The sequence below is a fragment of the Lepidochelys olivacea genome (genome assembly GCF_965140295.1).
Source record: "Lepidochelys olivacea isolate rLepOli2 genome assembly, chromosome: 1".
NCBI lineage: Eukaryota > Metazoa > Chordata > Testudines > Cheloniidae > Lepidochelys > Lepidochelys olivacea.
This window is the reverse complement of record NC_140411.1, coordinates 15,034,153-15,058,955: the sequence shown is the minus strand read 5'-3', so window position 1 is coordinate 15,058,955 and position 24,803 is coordinate 15,034,153. Positions and strand designations below refer to the sequence as shown.

The window sequence follows — 24,803 nt, the reverse complement described above, 5'->3', positions numbered from 1 at the left end:
TAATTCATCTTTATTAGTTCTCAACATATGCTGCAGAAGGGAAAGCACTCACTTACTTGTTATCATACTGTGTGACAGCTCATCGGATCAGTGACAATCACAGTGTAATAATCAAATGTACAGCAGGCACCACGAAATCAATAGGTGCATCAACAGTGTTATACTTAGATGTACACCAAGCACCACACAATTCCTAACAGGCTCCCAAAACAGCAAGGCAAGACAGAGCACAGTCCACCACAGAGCATTACTGTGGCTCACTGTCAAAGTGCTCTTTCAAAGCCACCCTGAGCCGTATAACTCCACACTGAGTGCTTCTAATGGTCCTTCTGCTGGCTATTCAAACTCAGCAGACAGTTGCTCCACCTTCACAGCAACTTTCCCCCTTTTTTTCCCCCACAGATAATATGCAGGACACAGCAAGCAGCTATAACCATTGGAATATTTTGCTCACTGAGACCCAATCTTGTGAGTGAACACCACCAGCATCCCTTAAATCTACCAAAAGCACATTCAGCTGTCATTCTGTACCTGCTGAGCCAGTCGCTGAATCTTTCCTTGGTGCTGTTGAGGTGGCTGGTGTCTTGCTTCATGAGCTAGGGAGCGAGGAGTAGGTTGACCCAGTCACTACTGGCGTTTCAATATCACCAATGGTAATCTGCCAGTTGTGAAACAAAGTTACCAGCAGGGACTTTCTGAATAGTCCTGTGTTTTTAAAAAGATGCGAGCATCAAGCACCTTCCCTAACCAGCCCAAACTGATGCGAGTGAAAGAGAGTGCACTGGACGCTGGTGAGTTGCATGTTGGCATACCTACCCATGGTGCACCACACTGTGCATTGACACAAGCACTCCCGGTCAGTACGCGCAGCGCCAATGCAAGGAGCCAAGTATGCACACATATAAGTGATACATTAACTGCGATGGCTTTATGCTGACATAACTTGAGTTTGCAAAAGCTGTAGTGTAGACATTGCCGAAGTAATCTGTGTTCTACTTGGATTTTCCCCCTTTTTGATCAGTCCTGAAGTATAATGTGCTACAGCAAGTTAAAAAGAGGCTTTTGCTGGGGCACAGTGTTGAGAAGCAGGTGCTGTGGGTTGACTGGCAATGCCTGGGAAACGAAGCTGGTCACTACTGGTTTGCTAGTTTGAATCCAGCTCAGGTCGGTCGTGAAGAACGGTAGTTACAACTGCTCATTATTTGATGGCCCACAGTATGCCACATGAGTTTCCTGTCTTAGTGTAATACCTGCTGGCCCAACCTCCATATCACAAAAAGCAAACGTAATGTTGGCCCTAATTAATACCCTTTATTGTAGTCTCAACAGAGAAGCTAAAGATCCCACCTGACCAAGTACTCCTAACCGCTTTCCAGCAGCACACACAACTCTTGTGCTGCAGCTGTGATAAGCCATTTTCTTTGATGTTTACAACTCTGGCATTCCAAAGTCCAGTTACGTAACCACTTTGCCTACACTTGACTGGAGGAAGTCCGCCAGTTCCCCATGCAGCTATTTCCTTTCAGTACCTATTACCAAGACAAATAAGCCTGTTACTTGCTTACACACAGCTCGAGCAGCATCAGGCTGGTTTTTGTCCTTCCCCCCACCTCTGTATGGTGGCCACCTGGTCCGAAGTGGAGAGTTCAAGTCCCAGTCCGAACGAGTCCGGGACAGCATTTGTCCTGGATTCCCTGTGGTGCTGCTCTGCGAATGCCCAAGGCTCAGGGGTGGCACCAGCCTCTTCCCCGGGGGGGGGGGGGGGAAGGAGGAGGAGAAGAGCAGGGGCTGAAGTTGGCCTTAGCCCTCCCTCGCCACGAGGCCCTGCCCCCTGTTCATCTTCTCCCCTGAGTCCCCACCCACTAGCCAGGCCAAAAGCTGGAGCTGGGCAGTGGGGAGCCCCAGACCCTCCAACTATCCTGGGTGATGCACCCCAGGAGGCAGGGGCGCAGGCCAGGAGCTTCTTTCAGGCACCCTGGCACCTTGCCCAGGGGCTGATGAAGGGTCCAGGGCTCCCCACTGCAGCCCAGGCTCCCTGGGTGGCTCTTGCCTTAGCCCAGCTCTGGCTTCCAGCCTGGATAAAGCGGGGCCTCAGGAGAAAGAGGAGGAGCAGGGGGCGAAGCTCCTGCATGTGTCCTGCTTTTGCCTTTTGAAAAGTTAGTCACCCTTCCCCACAGTAGAGATCACTTTTCCAATCAATGAAAGGCACCGACTCCTGAGTGTGCATCTCTGGAGTGTTGTACAACACCAGCCCATGCCAATCTCTGCTTAACTCATCAGCTCTCGTCTACACAGTCGGAGTTTGTGATGAGCAGTATATAAATCATTCCCATTGCTGCTGCAGGAATGAACCTATCCTTCTTTTCATTCCATCAAATATTTATCAGTGGCAAACGCTCTGTGAAGAATGAAGTAAACAGGGAGCTTAGCAAGATTGAGACGATGTGCTGCAGTGACAGATAAAGAAACGTCAAGGGACAGTCTAGCTTCATCCTGTTATAGTTGGAAAGACCACAGTATTTGTGTTTTCACTGGAAAAAAAAAAGCTGTGTTGAGTATCCTCCACAGTAATGCCCTCTGGGTGCCACTAGAGACAGCCACAGAAGAAGTCTGGCTTTGCTCAGTGTATGCTGGGACAGTTTGCTGGGAAGGGAGGAATTATGTTTAAGGCACACAACTGAGAGTTAGACTTGGGTGCCATTCCTAAGGGTCTTGGGCAAGGCATTGACTCTGTGACCCAGTTGCCCAGTCTGCAAAAATGGGGATAATTATCTATCTCAGAGGGGCAAAAAGAGCCTTTATTAAAGTGCTACAAGATCCTCAGATGGACAGTGTTATTGCAATACAGATCTTTAGCGTATTTAAAGGTTTCCTGTGAGCACTATCCAAACCCCTTGATTTTCCGTTCTTTGTTTTAAGAAGCTAACCCAACCAGAACCTTTTCTGGGGGTTCAACAAAATTCTGACTGAGAAGAGGCAAGCAACCAGAGTTCACTCTTTGTTTTATCTCAGCTCTAGCTGGTTTCAGGAACGTGCCCTACAAAAGCGTTAGTCTTTCTACTTTTCCGCAACAGACTGGAAATCTCGCATCAGAGCCTGTTTTCAGGCAAAAAGGAGGACTTGTGCCACCTTAGACACTAACAAATTTATTTGAGCATAAGCTTTCATGAGCTACAGCTCACTTCATCGGATGCATTCAGTGGACAGCTTATGCTTATGCTCAAATAAATTTGTTAGTCTCTAAGGTGCCACAAGTCCTCCTTTTCTTTTTGCGAATACTGACTAACACGGCTGCTACTCTGAAACGGGTTTTCATGCAATTTACAGTCTCATTTCTCAACCCAGTAGTACCCCTGAACTTGAGATATGGACAATTCTGGCTGGTAGATAAACCAGATGCCTAATACTGTGATGGGCAAATGTCAAAAGGGGAGGGGAGGGGGTAACAGCTGGTGAAGGTGGGAGGGAGAGTCATTCCAAAGCAGTTATTTGGAATTAAAAGAACCATATGGCTCGTTTAGGGTCGTAACTAGGACAAACACTGTTCAACAAAGAGGAACCTTTACATGCACAGAGCTAGATGGTGTCTTTAGATGCCAACTAAGCAGGAGGTGCTGCATAAACCATACCACCCCACCACCCCCCCGCCGCCAGGAAGCCCTGTCATTCAGAGAGACACACCTGAGTCACAATTTCTTCCCAATTTCCTCTTTGTTCTAGAGGTGGGCAAAAGGGTAGGCAATTGTTGCTGCTACTCTAAGCCAACAGCAATTTATGATGGCCCCCGTGCCCGCTCAATGAGTGCGGGGAATGGCACCTAGGTCCCACCCATTCCCCACCCTCTTGCTCTGTGGGAGAACGGTTCTTACTCCTTTCCATGGGCAGGTAATCCAAGTAACAATCTAGCCACAGTGATTAATAAGAGCCCCAACAGAAGGTACACCTGCACTTGCTATTAGCAAATCTGATCTTCTGCACACCATATACAGATGTGAATGTGATACACTTCAAGACAGTGTGTCCCTTCTGAGCTCACCCCAGAGAATCAAGTTCATGCCATAAATATGTCCTGTGGGGGGGGGGGAAGAGGGGGGTGTCAGAGGATTAAAATAATAAGCCACGTACAGCCACCAAAGTTGATATATTGACAGCCAGAGCCACGAAAACGGACTGCGGTTCATATTGAAAATGTATGTCCCCACAATGCCAGAACTGTCAATGCAAAGTGACAGAAACAGCTCAATAAAGCACAGGGACTGTTTCTGTCTAAGTCGCTGAATTCTGTAACTATCCAAGTGCAGATGGAATTGTACAGACAGCTGACCTGAAGTCAGTCAACTTGAATATTGCACACACTGGTGTCTTGTGGTGGATGCTGTCCCTCCTCACACAAAGTCAGATGGGAGAAAGGATCAAACATTTCCATGTTAGGCTGATTTCTATCTACAATGCACTGCAATGTATGCCATAAAAAAAAAACTAGCAATAATTACAATGCTGTGCTGTATTTTCCAGTAGTTTAGACACTGGCTATCAGTCTGAGATCTGGGCTGAGTATCCAGCTTGAAAAACTAAGTCAGCAGCAGAAAATTAAATAAAGAAGTAACTCAACACAGCTTTCTGTCTCTGCAGCATAGATTCTGGTATATTGCTGTACATCTCATTTCTTAGGCAAGCTGTTAAAAAAAGAGAGAGTTCAGCAGCTACTAATAGCTAACGACAGACCACTTGTGCCTTTACAGGTTTTGTTTTACACTAGTTTTACCCTGGCCAATAAGTTAGAGTGTTTCAGTTCTCCAATTTGCCATGAATCTTAACAGCCTTCACTGGCCTGAAACATTTTCATCTCATTTTGACAACTCTACGTAATACTTGGCACTAGGATGTTACATCCTCAGAAGCCATAGATGTTTGGAACTCTAAGACCCACAAAAACCTAGAGGCAGGTCAGTATTGTCCCCATTACAGGGGGGAATACTGAGGCTCAGAGAGATAAGTGACCTGTCCAAGATCACAGACAGATCACAGACAATGGGACAGCAAGGATTAGCAACTAGCAGTTCACAATTCCTGCAGGGCTGCAGATTCCTTTAGGCTATGCCACAACTGCTCCGTAGCCATGGAAAATGTCATCCACAGACAAAGTTGCATTAGGAATTTCCTTTTTAATGGAATCTTCAAGCTGTAAAAAGACGTGCAGAGGTGAAATCAATGTGAGCATTTATAAGCAAGGAGTGGACACAGTTCAGATACTTTCCTCTGGTGAGAACACTCTATCCTAAATAAGGCAGTGCACCTGGATCCAGAGCATAAGTTGTCAGATGAAGATTAAAGAGCTACTTTGAAATTTGTTTCTTATTACATGACAAAGGGACCTTCTGCAGATCATCAAGAAGTTGGCGTCTGGGTTTGCTGATTACGCAGCTATCAGAGGTGTGATTGCTTCGCTCACTCTATTCAGACTATGATAGATATTTTGATCTTTAAGAAACAACTCAAGATGGTGCAAACATCTAAAATATGGTCTAATTAGGGACAGTGCAAATTGCCTCTTGGAAGTAAGTTTTAAAGGCAGATTTTTCCTCCTCAGTGAGAGGCTGCACAAACTACACAGTGTGAAAAGGCAAGTCCACCTGGAGCAGGCATGCAAGTATCACAGCATCTCCAAACTCCCCAACACACACACCCAAAGTTACATCCCTTGCCCAATCAGACTACATTACTGCTCCCTCTTGGAACTGCCCTAATGATCTGGCCTTGAGCTATGTATCCAGTTTCAACTCCTTCCCTGCTTTTCAAAGCTTTGCATAACTCTTCCCCAGGCTACATCTCAGATCTCAATTCTGAGCACATCCACCCTCACCCTACCTCGCACTACCACGCTCTCTCTTCATGCTTTGTCATCGTCTTCCACTTCCATCTGCGTCTTTTATTCTGGACTGCCCTTTAGGGACAGAACAACCTCACGATTCCCAGGTGCTATGGTCCCTCCCCTCCACCCCATCCTCATTCACATCTCTCCTAAAGATCATCCTGTTTGGGAAGAGCAACAGCAAAGGAGATCCACACAAAGTAAGGTAAGTCTTTGCTCCAGTCTCCAAGAGTGTCCTGGCTTTCTACGCGTTCTTCTCCCTTGTCATCCTGAAGCAGAGATTGTCTCGATCGGACAAGGATATTCATGACTTAACTGCCCCCAGGTGCAGCCATGCCATTAATAATCTTCCCTCAGAGTCAATATTGCCCCAATGCCCCAGCCCAGTCTTCGAACACACCATGTTGGGGCCAAGTTTTCAGCTCTTCAGCTTCTACTGAAAACAAAAATGCTGGAGGGCAACAAAAATGATTAGGGGACTGGAAGACATGACTGATGAGGAGAGGCTGAGGGAACTGGGGATGTTTAGTCTTCAGAAGAGAAGAATGAGGCGGGATTTGATAGCTCCTTTCAACTACCTGAAAGGGGGTTCCAAAGAGGACGGCTCTAGACTGTTCTCAGTGGTAGCAGATAACAGAACAAGGAGTAATGGTCTCAAGTTGCAGTGGGGGAGATTTAGGTTGGATATTAGGAAAAACTTTTTCACGAGGAGGGTGGTGAAACACTGGAATGCGTTACCTAGGGAGGGGGTGGAATCTCCTTCCCTAGAAGTTTTTAAGGTCAGGCTTGACACAGCCCTGGCTGGGATGATTTAGTTGGGGATCGGTCCTGCTTTGAGCAGGGGGTTGGACTAGATGACCTCCTGAGGTCCCTTCCAACCCTGAGATTCTACGATTCTATGATGTCATTTCATTCAATCACCACAATTGTTATTGCTCAGCAGCGCAGGTAGCATGGAGGTAATGGCTAGCAGAAGAGGTGCTGACCACGGATGGGAATTAGAAGTCTCACGGCACTTTTCACAGAGAAATAGAGGTTAGCCCTGGAACCTCAGGCTAATTCCAATTTGGGTATTTACATTAGGCTTCCCTAGTGCTCTCCTGTCGTTTCAGCCCGATAAAGCAGGCCCGATTCTCTGCTGCTCTGCACCTTGTGTAGTCATGGACACTCATCGTGCACCAGGAGCGCAAAACTGTAACCACTTCAGAACAGTGGTGCCTGACACACACTGGGCACTGGTAGAGCATGACTGTGCAAGATGCAGGGCAGCGAAGAATCAGGCCCAGTGGCCTTTATTTCTTCCCCGGCTTTGCTGTCGATCGGATGTGCGTCACTATTCCGATCGTGAGCTCTGTGGGGCAGCAATCACGCTTTCCTTTTGGTCTTCTACATGCTGTGACTCTTTGTACAATGAATGCAGGTTAAAGCAATTCCTGGGCAGTCATTTGGGTATAAAGTGCTATGTAAAAGCTCAACTGTTATTCCTACTTTTTGTTGGAAGCTTTGACTCCAATTCCTTATGGTGGATTTTACATATTTTTATTTTTAAAATCAACGACAAGAAAGCGAGAGGGATGAAGCAATCCCTCCTGAAGGCCCACAGACGCTGCTGGCAACCGCAAATTGCGGTGGGCTTGTGCCTCCCCTCCCCACAGCGTGCACAGATGTCCTAGAATAACGCACACATTAGAGGCTGAATGATTTTAGGATGCTCTGCGGTCCACTATACACCCTGTAAGTGCAGGATTATTCCCTTTGGTGTTTCCTCCAGCCTGTTTAAATTATTCAAGTGATGGCTCTTTTATTGTTTCCCCCGACAGCCTGGCTCAGAATGAGCTCCCGTAGACACTGGAAGCTCGACTGCAGAAAGCAACATTGCTCTATAAGGACACTCAGCATGTGAAACGCTGTTGTTATTTTAAAATACAACAGCATTTTATATTACAAGGGGCATTTCTGAATGTTGGCTGTGGCCGTACGTGTCAGGGACAGCAGCACACCGGAGGCATGAGAAGACAATGTAAGAGAATTGAGCCAGTTTCCATCTAGCTTTGAGAATGGTTTAACCACCAGAAAAAAGGCATGAATGTTTAATGAGTAAAACCCATGCACGGATTGTTAAACCGAAAGTAGGGTGGAAACTGACCTATCATTACTAACACTGGATCCCCATGGTGGCAGTGACCTAGGGTGACAGTTGCATTTATCCTGGTGCACCCTGCAAGGGTGCTGTGACCAAAGCCCAAACTAATTTAGAGCTACTGGTTGGGCTTGCAGAATAGACAAAGGAAAACGGGGAGTGTGATACCAACTCCAGGCTCGGTAACCACAAGGGGTGTCTCAATCTGGACGACCCCACTGGCCAGCAGAGCTACTGGCAACAAGGAAAAAAAGCCTCCCCATTCCTAACATAACTCAGATTGCACAAGTGAGAAAGGAGATTTAGCCCATCAGTCCCCTACTCTTATTCATATGGGTGTCTTAGGTAGGCATGAAGTACCTCCCTTTTATAATGGGTGTGTATACACAAAATAGTACACTGGGGAGAGAGGGAGGTGGCACTTTCCCTGCAAAGTGATAAGAACTCAAGATGAGGAAACTGAACATAAGGTACACAATAGGCCAAATTCTGCTGAGGTACACCAGAGCACCTCCAGTGATGTCGGTGGGTTTGCGTGACTATAAGAGGAAAATCCGGCCCAGCGTGTTTAATACCCACAGCAGCTACTTACACCGAGTTCTACCCAGGGTTCCTATTTTCTGAGTAACAAATACTTCTGAGACTTGTTTATCCAGCAGCAGTTTTGCACAGCTGTAAAGAGTCTACCAAAATTCCTTGGGATCTGGGGTTCATACCAACATTTGGACTCATGGTCTAGAACAGTGTTTCCCAATGACCGGTCCATGGACTGATGCCAGTCCCTGAAATCTCCCTGACACAGTTTAGGAAGGCAGTAAGGTATCAAAAAGGTTGAGAAACACTGGTCTAGAAAATAAAGACGCATTATCCTGATTAGACAGATTAAAAACTAAACAATTCACTGCGGACCTTTTAACGTGGACAGTAATTTGGGGAGCACACTTCTTCAGAATAGTTTGGTAGTTTTGTTCCCGTGGTAAAACCATACTTCTTGCTATGCTGTATTTTGCCTTCAACAAGGAGTTGATTAATATACAAAGCTCCAGGAGAAAGAAATCATTGCCATTTTAAGCTACTGATGTGCATCTGGGGAATTGCAAGATGGATGCATTAGACTCCTGAAGTCATTTTCCAAGGAAGTTAATCAACAAGCGCATGTTGGAAATACATATTAGCTATTCTTCTGCACTATCACAGAGACTAGAGGATAATGTTTATACTGAACATTATCTGGTGCGTGATCAGTATGGAAAAAGTGCACAATAACTTGATCACTTCAACTCATCAGAACTTTTAAGTCCTGTGGCATTCTTAAACACCCTCCCTCCCCCCTGGCATCAGGGCTCACAATGTTAACGAACTACAGTCCAATAGCTTAACATGGTAAGAAATGTGTAGACTTCACTATCTTCTACTGGATGAAATCAGACCTTCTCACTTGTGTCATATGCCCTATATTGCTAACAGGTACCGGGATTTCTCCTTTAGCTGAAGAGGGACCCTCTTGTTTCATTGGTGCAAGCCCCTCCAATGCCAGCACCATCACATGCAGAGTGGCCAGGGTGTGCAGCAAAACAACTGTTTAGTCATAGGTGGTCAGTGATTTGGGACAGTGTTTGAGATGGAAGGAGGTCTGTAATGTCGAAAAAAATACATACAGCAGGGGAAAAATATTTTGGCTTAATATGATTTTCTGCAGCTTCTTTCTGTCATCTAGACTATTTAATCACTTAATATGCCAAGTACTTCAGCTTTACCTAGTCAGCTTTGCATGGGGTCTACAACATGTGCACTTTAAAAGATTCTAGTGTACAGGAAACATCTCAAACACGTAATGCAGGATACTGCTTGAATCAGCCAAGATTTTCAAACTGGCTGAAACCAGGGGCCACATCCTCAGTGGATGTAAATCAGTACAGGTCCATTAAGCCAAGAGAGAAACATGGAGTTACACCCCCTAAGAATCTGGCCCTATTAGTACACACTGTATTAGTCCCAAAACAATGAGCTCCATAATAGCAGCCCCATCACTTGAATCATTTACAAATTAACAGACCTAGCCACTGAAAAAAGAACTAGCTAAGTTCATGGAGGATGGGGCCATCAATGGCTATTAGCCAAGATGGTCAGGGACACAACAGCATGCTTCAGTTTAGCCCATCTATAAAATTGGGACAATATCTGCATGACAGGGCAGTGAGAGAATTTAGTCGCGTCTTCCAGTTTTACAGACTCTGCTCTTTAACCATAAACCATTTTCAGCAAATGTCGCAAATGTTTCTCAGGGGGAAAGTCAAGTATTTGGGAGGGGAAGAGAATACACAAATAAAATGGAATAAAACGGACAAAACAGAAAGACTGACTCACAGGTATATGCCATTACTCTCCTGTAAACCACTAATGCCAACCATATGCTTACACAGGCGTTTTCATCTTCTAGCTCTTTATAAACATTGAGTCCTCACAACAGCTTTGGGAAGCAGATACTGTAATATACACGGATAAAGAAACAAAGATTAAATCCCTTCCCCAAAGTCACAGAGGGAGCCTAGATCTGACTTCGGCCGTTCCTTGCTCCCAGTCCAGTGCTCAGACATCACTTCTCCTGCAGAAGCAATGGAGTCTGTCCTATATAAGTCCCACGGTCATTTATAAAAGCAGCCTTGCAGATCACTTCTTTAAGTCTATTACAGTGTGCATCCTTATTTTGTTCAGATACCATGTGAATGGGTATAATACATAATCCTGATGGAAGTGCCCAGTGAGTTTGGCCCACTGCATTACCTTATAAGATCCCCTGGTATATGGGTGCATAAGAATGTGTTCTCAAGAAAGGGAAGAGACTAATTCTCCAAACCAGAACGCCAATATTTCTGAGGCCTACAAAAGATGCTCTGAAGTTGTCTGACAAGCCCTTAGCTCACAAAGTAAAATCTCTCTATATTCAGAGATGGCAAATAAAAACTTTAAATGCTCATTAAAATTTCAGAAAAATATCACATTGTTAAAAGGAAACAAAGCCAAAAGCTTGGAATTTTACCGCAAGAAACTCCATGGAGGATAAAGAGTTGTAATTTTGCACATACAGCACTGATAGCTCACATTAACAGAAGACACATTCCTTAAAAACAAGTAAATTCATGTGCATTTTCATGTATTTTATCTCCTTTTCTCTGAGCTATGCGAAAGTCACTTCTAAATTTTTGTCTGACTATAGCTTTACATTTATTAATATTTATTTTCCACTTTTTAAATTGAGAGGTGCATACATCATTTCTGCAAGTTTTTACTGTGGGCATTTAGCCTCCTAATACAATAAACGTAGCTTAGTAACAGAACCACGTCCTTGGATAAAATCTCAGGAAGACAATAAAAAATAACCCATAATCCTATTTCAAGACGGTTGCTATGATCTCAGAAAATTTATTTAACAAAGCCGAAGATGTAGATACATCAGTTACGAAGCTCAGAGAACATTCTTCACTGGCTCATAAGAAACACAAAAAGCATTTCATCCAGTTCATAGCAATGAACCAAGATATATTTGCCAATACAAATGCTTTTTGTGAAGTTTTCCCAAACAAATCCACATTTTGCTCTAAAAATTTCCCCAGTAAATACTATTTCCTTTCCTCCAACTTTTGTCTTTGCATATTTAAATTGCAAGCTCTTTCTGGGAGAGGACCGTGATGGCGCCCCCCATAAGGCTTTATGGAAATATGCTTATGAATGTATATATGACATAACTACAATATGTTTTATGCTACATATGCCATGTAACATCTCTGTAAAAGTTATGATCTACTGAATCTATTAATCCTATTTGCATGCATGTATCATTTTTGTATTCGAAGTTATAAATATTGGCTGTGTACTGGCTTGATTTTTAAGTAGCCTTTGTAAAGCATTTGGTCAGCTTCTTGAGAAAGGAACGCGCAAATTAAGTGCCCAATCAAGAAGCACTTAATGGACAATGGATCTTGAAAGGCTCCAATCCACATAAGAAGTCTACCTGAGGACGATCAAGGTAGCAGGTAAGCAATGGCTGCTGCCTGTAAAAACTGAGTCAAGCATGGACATGTGACTTGCCCATATGACTCCAAAACTCCATCTTGGAGCTGGACTTTGCATAGGAGAGAGGAGGGGGTCTTCACCCAGAAGAGAAAGTCTATTTAAGCCTGTGGGAGACCCCTCCATTTTGTCTTCAGCTAGCTAAAGAGAGAGCCTCTCCATCCCCAAGGATACCTGAAAGAGACTGGAACAAAGGACAGTAACTACAGGGGGTGTGAGTGATTGCTGGACCCAGACTAGAAAGCGACTAGTCTGTAAAAGGAAGCTTATTGGGTGAGGTTTTATCTGTATTCAGTTTTCTTAGACATAGACTTGCGTGTTCCATTTTATTTTGCTTGGTAATTCACTTTGTTCTGTCTGTTACTACTTGGAACCACTTAAATCCAACTTCTGTATTTAATAAAATCATTTTTTACTTATTAATTAACCCAGAGTATGTATTAATAGCTGGGGGGGCAAACAGCTGTGCATACCTCTCTATCAGTGTTTCGAGGGTGAATAATTTATGAGTTTACCCTGTACAAGCTTTATACAGGGTAAAACGGATTTATTTGGGGTTTGGACCCCATTGGGAGTTGGGCATCTGAGTGTTAAAGACAGGAACACTTCTTAAGCTGCTTTCAATTAAGTCTGCAGCTTTGGGGCACATGGTTCAGATCCTGGGTCTGCGTTGGAGCAGACTGGTGGGTCTGGCTCAACAAGACAGGGTGCTGGAGTCCTAAGCTGGCAGGCAAAGCAGGGGCAGAAGTCTTGGCACACCAGTTGGCAGCCCCAAGGAGGTGTTAGGGGGCTTATTCCTTCATCCACTTACTTCCCTGGTCCTTCTCGCATGAACAGAGAGCAACAATACCCGAAGTCCAAAGGTGCAAACAATTCAGTGTTTATTGGGGTGAACTTCCAGCAAGCATGATTCCAGTTTCCTTCCTTAGTGTCCCCCTTCCCAGCTCTGACACCACAGAGGCTTACCTGTGTCCCTGTTCCCATTTCTTCCTTTAGCAAAACATGATTCCAATTTCCGCACCTCCATTCCCTGTTCCCATTTCCCCCTCCCCACACACACATCCACTTCCTGATTGCCTGCAGACTACATAGTAAAACTTGAGTTCTGCTTAGCTATGCCTTAACCAATCATTTTACTGAAATTTAACTAACCAATCCTAACATATTGTAACATGATTATTTAACCAATTATATCCCACCACTTTAACTAGTTTACACCCAGCAAAATTAAATTATACAGCAGACAGGAACAATCATAGAACCAGACAGAGATTATACAGACAAATAATAGGGAAATGGGGACTACAATGATAAAACAACACAGAAATAAGGATTTCACATCCCAGCTTTTGATAAGAGAGTTCTTGCCAGACAGGATGCTATCAAACTAAGTTTCCTTTTACATCTTCTAGGCACTTCCCTTTCTCTGGAGGTGATAGGAATACAATCCTGTCCTGATAATGTCGAACAGCCCAATAGCACTTTATTTCAATGTGACTAGTTTGGAATGTGAGGATGTGACTGTTCGCTTCCCAGCTTAGGGCTGCCTCTGTTGCTTAACCAAAGGCCTTAGCCTAAGAACGGGGCCTCAGACTGTCACAGTAAGAGAAGGACCTTACACCAGCAGACAGTGATTTTAATTCTCTCTTTTATACCTCTATAACTAGCCAAGTGATAAGAATACACCCAAATTCTTAAGAGTATAGGCCTTTACAGAGAGACCTGAATATCTATATCCTAACAGAGGGGTTCTGTGACCCAACCCATCACAGTGGCGTAGTCGAGCAGGATCTGTGCACAGCTGACTGCTTTGAGATACTGGTAGTGATTTTAAGTGAGTTTTAAGTGTGGTGACTGAAGAACAGAGAAAGAGGTTACTGGTTTGTTATTTTCTGTTTGCTTATTTTGGGTAAGGGAAATAGGGACAGAAAAGGAAGCAAAATAAGTAAGAATGAAGATCAGAACAAGCTAGAACTGCACAGGTTGCAAATTGCCCAGAAAGGCTGAACACGGAGTGCTAAGAAAGTCTCTGTTAACTAAGAAGCCCCTTAGCTGAGTGCATCCCAGTTTCAGTGAACTGCAGAGGGGGTGTGGCCCAGCACAAAAAAAGCAGGGAAATGACTACCAGTGAAGCAGCTACTAAACTAGAGCTAGCTAGACTGGAAGCAAAAGAGAAAGAAAATGAACATAAAAGACTGATGGAATTAAGACGATTGGGAATTAACGCAGAGGAGGCTGCCCACAAGACAGCTATGGAGGCAGAAACAGCCAGTGAGGTTTATAGAAGTCTGGGAGGTTTATAGAAGTCACGAGGACTTTCTATAAAACCCACAGCATAAAGGGGTCCTAGTTATTGACTGATTCCTCTTGGCACTTCTGTAATACAAATAACTAATTTTTTTAAAGCAACAGCCTCAGAAACAGAATTTGATTCAACTAAAGGCAACATATTTTAAAGGTCTGAATAGGAGACCAGAAGGTGAGACTTCCAGAGTTCTAATCCTGGATCTGGCACAGACCCTGAGGCCCTGAGCAAGTCACATAACCTCTCTCTGTCTTGACTACAGCTGGGAAAATAATTGATTTTTCGGTTCTGCCAGAAAAGTATTCAGTTCTAAAACTATATGGAATTTGTCAAAAAGATGAAAGAGCCCATTTCGGGCCAGCAAACCATGTGTGTGTGCAACACCCTGGCATCCCAATATTCACCACTGACATGTTATTAGGATATGTGTTATACAAAATATGCCTTGTGAGGTATCACTCAAAGTCTTAATCAGCTGGACATTAATATCTCGTTGGATTGTATGTGCTATCATTGCATGTGAAGTTATGAAGTTTGGCTATGTATGTGTTACTGAAACATGTCCTGAGGTTGAAAACACCCACAAGCAGCCTTTCAGGTACAAAAGTAAAAAGGCCAAACAATGTTAATGATTACCCCAAGAACTGTGTACAACAGAAACCTCTCAGCAATAGCGCTACACACTGGGAACTGTCTGACCCAAGTCACAGCAAAAGAGCTTTCCAGCAAGTGGGAAGAAGATATAAAAGGGAGGAAATGACATCATGGGGGTACCTCACTCTCCCTACACCACCACATCTGGAAACACCAGAGGAACAAAGACTGAACGGGGGGGAAGTCATGGTCCCAGGCTACAGAGACTGTGTATGAAAACCTGGGAAACCCAAGCTGAAAAGCCAAGGCAGCTTGTGCCTTAAGAATCTGCCAGTCTGTTTATCAGTCAGGGTAAGAACTTGCTAATTCATATCCTACCTATCTAGTGTATTAAGCTTAGCTTGCGTGTTTTGTTTATTAACTAGGTAATCTGCTTTGATCTGTTTGCTATCACTTATAATCACTTAAAAGCTATCCTTTTGTAGTTAAACAAACTTATTTTATGTTTTAATACAAACCAGCGTGCCTTTGACTAAGGTGCCTGGGGCAAATCTCAGCTTGGTCATAAGTGAGAATCATAGAATATCAGGGTTGGAAGGGACCTCAGGAGGTCATCTAGTCCAACCCCCTGCTCAAAGCAGGACCAGTCCCTAATTTTTGCCCCAGATCCCTAAATGGCCCCCTCAAGGATTGAGCTCACAACCCTGGACATAAGTGTTCATGGTCCTCTTCACATTGAGGGAGAGAGAGACCAGGTTTTAAACCATATACTGGCCAGATTTGACCAGGGCAGGACGGTTCTGCTCTGGGGTCCTAGGCTAGGAGGCTGGTGGTTAGAGAGCCTGAATGTGACTGCAGTTGGGTGTGTCCCTACCTGTGTGAATGCTGGTCAAAGTGCAAGTTTGGAGGGCTTTGCAACTTGTCACAGCAGCACAGTGTGAGAGGGAGCCCAGGTTGGTGGGTCAGAGGGCTCAGTGGTACCCCAGTTCCAGGTGGCACCCCAGGCGGAACCCATCACAGTGAGGTGTGTGAAACTTTTGCCCACTGGTTGGGCTTAATTTGTGCCAGGGCTGAGCCTTGGCACCTCTCATTACAAATTAAACACTTGGTTGGGCACTAGCCTGGGACATGGGACCAGGTTTGATTCCCCACTCTGGAGCAGGGATTTGTACTCAGGTCTTTCCCCTTGCTAAGTGAGTGCCCTAACCACATGGCTCTAGGCTAGGGTGTTCTCAATCTCTCCTTTTGAAGCTGTTCCACTTAGTACAAATATTAAATATTCATTGGGTCTGGACGGAGACTAGAGAGAGAGAATAGGATTCTGTAGCTTGGTGATAAAGGTACTGAGGTGGGAGGAAGGAGATGTGAATTTAAATCTTCTCACACACACACCCCTCCTTCCTCCCCCGCCACCCCTGAAAAGCTTCAGGTCAAATTTATGAATTGTTCCAGGTTGACTGAAACTGCATTTTTTGGCAAATAAATTATTTACCTGAATAAATTTCACCCAGCTCTAGTTTTGACTTCCCCACCTGTAAATTGCAGATACAAATATTTATTACACTTTCCCATGGGGTGTTCAGGAAGATCAATATTTTGAAAGTGCTCTAAAAATGGAAAAAACGAGGTAGTTACTTTGTCCTTAAGAACTCTTGATTGTACGCTGCCCTCCCACCCTACCAGTGGCTATCTAAAAGTTACATGTGCTTAACTTTAGGTTCAGTTACATTTTGGGTTCTTCTCTGTAGGTGGCTCATACCTGAACCATTAGTGGTAATTCAAGGGTTTTGTTGTTTGAACATACGGTAGCTATTTGAATACACTCTTTTGCACATTGACCAATTCAATGAGAATTGAGTTCTCCCCTTCAGGTTTCTGTTGAGTGCTTTACAGCCTTTCAGATTATTCACTTAGATGTGCAGTCTTCAGCGAAAAACAGATGCTGCAGCAGGGAGTCTGATAACAAGATTGCTCCATTTGACAGGGGAGTCATGAATAGAGTCCAGAGGGTCACGACCATTCTCCCTAGGAGAAAGGGTGGGGTCCAGAATCTTTTTCCTGTTGGACATGGGCTGATGGAAAAAGACGAGAACCAATGCTCTACTTAATTACAGTATCTGAGGGAAAACAGTTACCTACCTCTAACTGTTGTTCTTCAAGATATGACGGAGATGTGTATTCTACTTAGGTATGTGCATGTCAGCGCACCGGAGCCAGAGAATTTGGCCTAGCAATACCCTAGTATGCATCACTAGCCCTGCCCCTGGCCATATAAAGCTGGTGCCATCCTGACCCCATCAGTTCCTTTGCACCAAACATCAGAAGAACAGACTCAGACGCAAAGGGGTCAGAGGATGTGGAATACACATCTGCATCACATCTCAAAGAACAGTTAGTTACAGACAGGCAACCGTTTTTCTTCTTTGAGTAGATGCAGCTGTGTATTCTACTTAGGTGACTCACAAGCAGTACAAGGAGGAGATGGGGCTCAGAGCCTATTTAAACAAGGACTGCAGGATTTTCTTTCCAAAGTTTCAGAGTAGCAGCCATGTTAGTCTGTATTCACAAAAAGAAAAGGAGTACTTGTGGCACCTTAGAGACTAACAAATTTGGTTGGTAAGACAGAGGGCTCAGCGGCACCCCAGTTTCAGGCTGCACCCCAGGGAAGCCGTCATAGCAGCTTAGGGAAGAATATTGGAAAATATATAGGTTGGTTCAAGTGAAACTGGAAAACCACTTTAGATAAAAACTTAGGGTGCAGAAAATTGAGCGTAAGGGGGTTCCGCCATCAAAGCCTGCAACTCTCACACCCTCCTTGCAGCTGTTATCACCACAGGAAGGCAGTTTTCTGACACAGAAGGGAGATTGAAGAAGTTGTTTGAACAGAGGCCCCATAAGAGTGGCTAAGACAGTATGAAGGTCCAACAAAGGAACCGGCTCTTTAATCAGTGGATGGAGACAAATGACTCCTTTCAAGAACCTCACTGCCAGAGAATTTGAAAACACCAACTTTATCTTTTCCACTTAGATTAAACATACACATGCTGCTAAAATAATCTAACACTTCATTTGGGACCGATCCTGCATTTGCTGCTCCCAAATCTATCTAGAGTTTTCTACTGCAGTGATCACCATGGTATCTGAGTAGTCCATACAAAGGAGTGGTCCAAGGAAGTTCATGGCATGACTTGAGACAGCATGATTTGCCCCTGTATTTTAATGAAAAGCATAAGAATCTGATCTGATTAGCAGCTCTTTTTCCTAGGTCCCTCAGTGAAGTGGAAAGAGCAGTATGTTAGCACCTTGCCAATTATCTCTCTGTCCTTCATCTGCCTGTCCCCAGTTGACCGAGGTGTCATTTAGTTTGGTTGTAATCTGATGCATGGATTTCCAGCATAGGACAGTTTGTAAAGGCTATCCCCCTTGGAGGGGATAAGTCCTGTTCGAACAATGGCCTCTGCAATCCCTGTAAGAGTGAACTGAGCAAGAAAAACAAAAATCCCTGCCATTTCAGGCAATATTTCCCTCCATTTGTCCTAGTCACTGGAGATGAGCAATTGACTTTTAAAAGAGAACCCAAATGAAACCTATTTAAATGTTAGGTTTTCAGCCAGTTCCACATTAGTTAAAATCTACACAATCCATTGCAATGAACTTTGCTTTCTAAAGCCATTTTGAAGTCTCATGTCTTCCTCCCTGAAGAGTTGGCAAAGGGGCATAAAAAAATACTCTGCACTTAGCTCTTTTCATATTCAATGTGCACTACAAACATTCATTAATTCTCAGAACATCCCTGCCCCGATAGAACGCGGGTTCGCATACAACACAGTTAAGCTCCGACACACTGCGTGTTAAGGGTGCCAGGCCGGGGCCGAGGGGTTGAAAAAGGGCAGAGGGTCTCGGGGGCGGTCAGGGGCTCTCTTCCTCCCACCCCCCGGGTCTGGGAGGCAGGAGCTGTGGGAGGGGGGCACTTTTGGGGCCCAGAGTGGCCCAAGGGATTAGCGGGAGGCTGGGAGCAGCCCACTTCGCTTCCCTCGCCCCAGCCCCAGCCGTGGTCTTGGGGGAAGGAGGGGTCTTGGGGGAAGGGATCCCCCACACACTCACCGGCAGCGGCGGAAGCAGAGCAGCGCGGCCCCAGCCCACTTCACTCCGCCAGCTCCCAGCCGTGGCACTCCGCTTCCCGCCGCAGGTGAGTGCGGGACCTTTCCCCAACACCGCCCCCAGTGACACGGCTGGGGCCCGGGCAAGGAAAGCGTAGTGGGCTGGGGCCATGCCGCTCCGCTTCCCGCCGCAGGTGAGTACAAGGGGGCGTCCTTTCCCCAACCTCCCCTCACTCTCCAACAGCGGGAAGCAGAGCAGCCCAGCCCCAGCCCACTCTACTCCACCAGCTCCCAGCCACAGCCCTCCGCTTCCTGCCACAGGTGAGTAAGGGGGGGCGTCCTTTCCCCAACCTCCCTGCACTCACCAGTGGCGGGAAGTGGAGCACCGCGGCTGGGAGGTGGCAGAGTGGAGCGGGCTGGGGCCGCGTTGTTCCGCTTCCCACCGCTGCTGGTGAGTGCCTGTCAGGGGGTGGTCAGAGCAGTCAGGGGACAGGGAGCAGTCAGGGGACAGGGAGCAGGGGGTTTGGGTAGGGGGTGGGGTCCTGGGAGTGATTAGGGATGGGGGGTCTCTGGAGGGGGCGGTCAGGGAACAAGGAACGGGCAGGCCAAAGCAAGTTCGATATAACACGGTCTCACCTATAACGCGGTGAGATTTTGTGTCTCCCGAGGACCGCATTATATCAGGGTAGAGGTGTAGTATCCACAATACACACAGCGGAGAACAGATTTAGGCCAACATTTTCACATGTTGGGTACTAAACCCATAGAAATAGTGTCCTGATTTTCAGACACATTGAAGCAGCCAAAAATCCCAACACAACAGAAGTTGCAGTAGTCCATAGCTCTGGGGGGAAAAAATCAGGGTGCTATTTTAGAATTTAGGGTTAAAGGTCTCAAGAGCGTATAACTGACTCAGAGGCCTAAGTCCCACGTCAAAACTGACAAGCACTTTGGAGCCTAAACCTCATCAAAAGTCAAGGGGACTTTGGCTCCTTCGTGTCTCCAAGTCACTTTTGAAGATGAGACTTGGGTACTTCTGAAAGATTTATCATCCTCGGTGACGAACTTTAGGGACCACCACTTGAAAATTTAGGCCACACATTTAGCTGTGAGCACAATGTACAACAGGTGAAAACCCATGTAATTATAGTCAATCAACACTACTTTAAATAGTACCACATTCAAGGGAGCAAAGCCAATGAGATGCTAATTCAGGAAGTAAAAATGTAAGAATTCTCACACAGGACCATGTATTTAGAGAGAAAGGTTTTACTACACAGGATGATCCTACGATCAGCCCAGTGGCTAAAACCTGCCCGCACTAGAGCTGAAACTGGGAACACAGCTGCTGCCATCATATTTGGAACAAGTGGAAATGGCCTAAATTAGAGACAGCACATACCACAGAAAGACTGAAAAGCGTTAAAAGCCAAAGGGTGTATGATTAAACCTCCCACATCAGGTTATCTCGAAGGTGCAGCGCATCCCATTCACAGCCCATAATCTCCTAGCAAGGGCACGTCATGTCATGTGTGCCCTCCCACACCACAGAAACTGCAGAGAGGAGAAATCTCATTGAAGGTCATGAGGGATAGAGCAGGGATAAGGAAGGAGGAAACAGCCATGCTGCAAACCTACCCTCTTAGGACTCAACAGTTGCATGCATTGGTAGGTAGGAGCAATACAGAGCTGCACTGTCCTATCAAATGCTCCTCAGGGAGGGCACAATGCCCCCAGGGACACAGGGGATGTGACTGCTACACCATCCTGGGACTGGACACTGTGTGCACTTTGCTGGCTGGTGCAGAAGGACTGAGGATATAGCCCTGTCCAACACAGCTCCCTCCAGTATGTCCAGCAGCAGCATTGGATTGATACCAACCCCCTGCTGAACAGAACACAGGCTCCTTGTGATCTCCCCATGTGTTCACTCACGCCAAAACATGACCTTATGGACGTGTCTACTAAGGGTTTGCGAGTATAGCTTAAATCACTTACGGTCAACATAGTTACGTCAGCAAAATTTTAAGCCTAGACCAAGCCCTGGTTTCACAAATAGTATGGTGGGCCATCTGCTCATCCTCTAGCAGTCCATCCCCAAGGCGACAGCAGCCACGTTTTCAGCACACACTTCTGTACACTTACAGCTGGTTGGGAACATTCCCGACCAACCAACTTTTTGCCAGAAAATATCAATTTGTCAAAACGTGTTTCCACAAAACAATTGTTGTTTCAAGGAGTTTCCAATAAAACACAGGCCTGGTTCCACTGGAAATCTATCTGGTTTACTGCAGGCTCACCTGGTGGGCTGATGGGCACCTGAGTGAGGGCTTCTAGGGTTGGCACCTCTGGGGCTGCCCAGCCATGCAGACTGCCCCGGGGTCAGTGAACCCTGGGCTTCCAGCATCTCCGCCACAGAGCTGGAAACCTGAAAACCCCAGCTTCCAAGCTCATCCATGGCTCCCAGGCTCCCTGTCAGTGCACTAGGACTGGAAGCCCTGAGAACCCTGGCTTGACCCAAGGGCTTTCAGGCTCCCTGCTGTTCTAATTGCAGTGAGGTACGCCGACAACATAGCAAGGGCTCCCAGCATTGACTCCCGATATGGGCCTGCAATAAATCCCACTCTCCAAAGCTGGGCAAGCTCCAAGAAAGGGAAGCACCTTTCACCAGCCCTAAATTCACACAGAATCATAGAATATCAGAGTTGGAAGGGACCTCAGGAGGTCATCTAGTCCAAACCCCTGCTCAAAGCAGGACCAGTCCCCAGTGTTTGCCCCAGATCCCTAAATGGCCCCCTCAAGGATTGAACTCACAACCCTGGGTTTAGCAGGCCAATGCTCAAACCACTGAGCTATCCCTCCCCACTCCCTCCCTTTTAAACTTGCTATTCATTGTAGAAGAGGAATCTTGAATGCAACCCTGCCCTAAGCTAGGCAAGCTCACCTTGGCTGCTTGCGATTTCTTGGGTCCAGCAGTCAATCATTTATGATGTGCTGCCCAGCAGGGATTTCACTGCATGCACTGTAACAGGGTCAGGCCAGATGGCTACAGGAAAGTGATAGAAGACAGATATATTAGCCCCAGGTTAAGTAGGTCCCTTTTCCCTGGGTAAGGTAACAGGGAAGGTTTTTTTTTTTTGTTTTTTTTTTTTTTTGAAACAGAAAGGAAATTTATTTGTAACAGTTACAGAGAATACAAAAGGATAAAAAAAAGAACTTAGCAACAAAACAACGCAATCAAAAGGTATAACACAACAGCTTTCAGGAGGGAGAGGTGTTCAGGTTAGCCCAGGCCCAGAGCGGGGGGGGAAACTAAGCAAAAGGAAAAGTGTGAAAAATCCGGGCCGGGGGGCTTTAGGAAAGAAAGGAAAGCAAATAGCTCAGGAGCGAGTGAAGAACGATTCCGGCTCCTTAACAGGGAAGGGTCCAGAACAATCAGGAACTTTCTGGAAACAATTAAGGCAGACAGGCTGATGAGAACACCTGCAGCCAATCAAGAAGCTGCTAGAATCAATTAATAGGCAGGCTAATCAGGGCACCTGGGTTTAAAAAGGAGCTCACTTCAGTTTGTGGTGTGCGTGCGAGGAGCTGGGAGCAAGAGGTGCAAGAAGCTGAGAGTGAGAAGGCGTACTGCTGGAAGACTGAGAAGTACAAGCATCATCAGGAGGAAGGTCCTGCGGTGAGAATAAAGAAGGTGTTGGGAGGAGGCCATGGGGAAGTAGCCCAGCTGTCATGCAGCTGTTACAGGAGCCACTGTAGACAGCTGCAATCCACAGGGCCCTGGGCTGGAACCTGGAGTAGAGGACGGGCCCAGATTCCCCCCATCCCTCCATCTCCCTGCTTGATACTGGAAGAGTTGACCTGGACTGTGGGTTCCACCAGAGGGGAAGGTCTCTGGCCTGTTCCCCGATCCACTAGGTGGATCAGCAGAGACTGCGAGGATTGCTGTTCTTCCTTTTCCCCATGCTGGCCAGTGATGAGGCTAACTGAGTGAATGGTAGATTTGAGCCACAAAAGTGGCCAAACTGAGGGCTGCCGTGAACCTCTGAGGCGAGCAAATCTGCCAATAAGCGCAGGACCCACCAGGGCAGAGGAGGAACTTTGTCACAGCACTCATTTCCTAGCAGCTGTAAACTTTCAGACACACATGCTCTTTGGCCAGGCTCCAGAAATGTCTGGGTCTTAGAGCACCAAGAGGTTCGTAAGCCAGGTGCTAAATTACTTAGCACAAACCCTGTTTGGGAACAGTTGTTTCTTTGAGGGGGAAGGGCTTTGATAAGAAAACGGGTGTGTTATTCTGAAGAAAGCAGTAGGAAGGGTGTAGTTTATCTAGCTTGGGATACTGAACAGAGCACGCACCAACGTTCTTAGAACAGGCTCTCGGGAGTTCCCATCACCACACTGCAGTTGGTGAAGGTGATTTTCCTCCCTCTTATAAGTTCCTTCTACCCTCTGGCTACTGTCAAATCAGCCTTGCAAAAATTCCAGTTCCTCACTTGCCTCATGAGTACATCTGTGTTTGACAAGCAAGTACGCTATGACTCTGCTTCCCCCTACACACAGACCTTCATTATGAATCACCATGACAAAGGGTGGGAGTATAATTTTTGATCCTGAGATGGTAAATTTGCACAGCCGTTTTGCAAAGTCATCCTTGCCAAGGATGGCTTATCTTGGGGGCCCACAGAGGTACTCCTGAATAGCACGCTTTCCCCCTTTTGAATGCAATGAGTACATCAATTCTCAGCTAACTTCCTGTGGGAGGGGACCCCTCAATTCCTGCACTGCCCATTTCTAGCTCTGTACCCTGAACCCTGGGGTCTGTCATTAGTATATTTTTCTCCAAACATATGCCTAGACCTGAAGGGATGCCTCACTCTCCTAAACAAACAGGGATACATGCCTCAGATACACATATGGGAAGAGGTGGGGTGGTTGTAATATAATTATTTTGAGCAACAGCTCTAGAAGTAGCTCCAGTAACCAGAGCTAGAAACGACTTCACGTGCATATCGCTACAATAATTATACTCTTCTGTCCCTATATTTTAAAAGCCTCAGACATTTGCGTAAAATGACATTGGTGCGAAAGGGCATAATTATTTATTTGCATCACTAGTGCCCAACAGCTCCAGCGAGGGTCAGAGCCCCATTGTGCGAGGCACTGCACTTACACAGGGCTTTGTCTTCACTACTGCGCTACATCAGTGAAGACGTGCTATGCCGACGAGAGAGCGCTCTCTCGGTGACGTAATTCCACCTCAGTGAGAGGCGGAAGCTAAGTCACTGAAAGAGCACAGCGTCATCACTGCTTTAAATCAATGCAACTTAGGTCACTCGGGGGAGGGCGGGGTGTTTACATGCCGCTGAGAGATGTTACATCCAACTTAAGCCGTATCGTAGACAAGCCCATAGTATGATGGACCCTGCTAAAGAAAAACTACAGGTTAATTTAAGATGGGATGCCACAAGCAGATGTAGCTATCAGCGAGAGGGAGGGTGAGGCCAACGTGGGTGAGTAGACTATTACATGCACAATTCACACAGTATTTTAAACAACCGATAGATACTACGGACAACAAATCAGTCGCCCCTACTACTGGTCTACCAGCCTTGCCATTAATGCTTTTGATGGTCTTTGAAAACCAAAGACCACACAGTTGACTTCTTCTGATTTTTATGGGAGTTCAGCATCTCTGAAAGTCAGAGAGCTTGGTGCAGT

General features: G+C 45.8%; 1 protein-coding gene across 4 annotated transcripts in view; it reads right to left on the bottom strand.

Moving 5' to 3' along the window:
* GDPD5 (glycerophosphodiester phosphodiesterase domain containing 5) overlaps nucleotides 1-24,803 on the bottom strand; it is a 339,945-nt gene that overhangs the window by 130,014 nt on the left and 185,128 nt on the right. Inside the window, exon 2 of one of the 4 annotated variants that reach the window (XM_084616710.1) lies at nucleotides 22,027-22,128. The exons of the other annotated variants lie outside the window; for them this stretch is intronic. The gene's annotated coding sequence lies outside the window, so the exon portion shown is untranslated. The remainder of the gene's footprint in view (nucleotides 1-22,026; nucleotides 22,129-24,803) is intronic. 4 annotated transcript variants of the gene reach the window in all.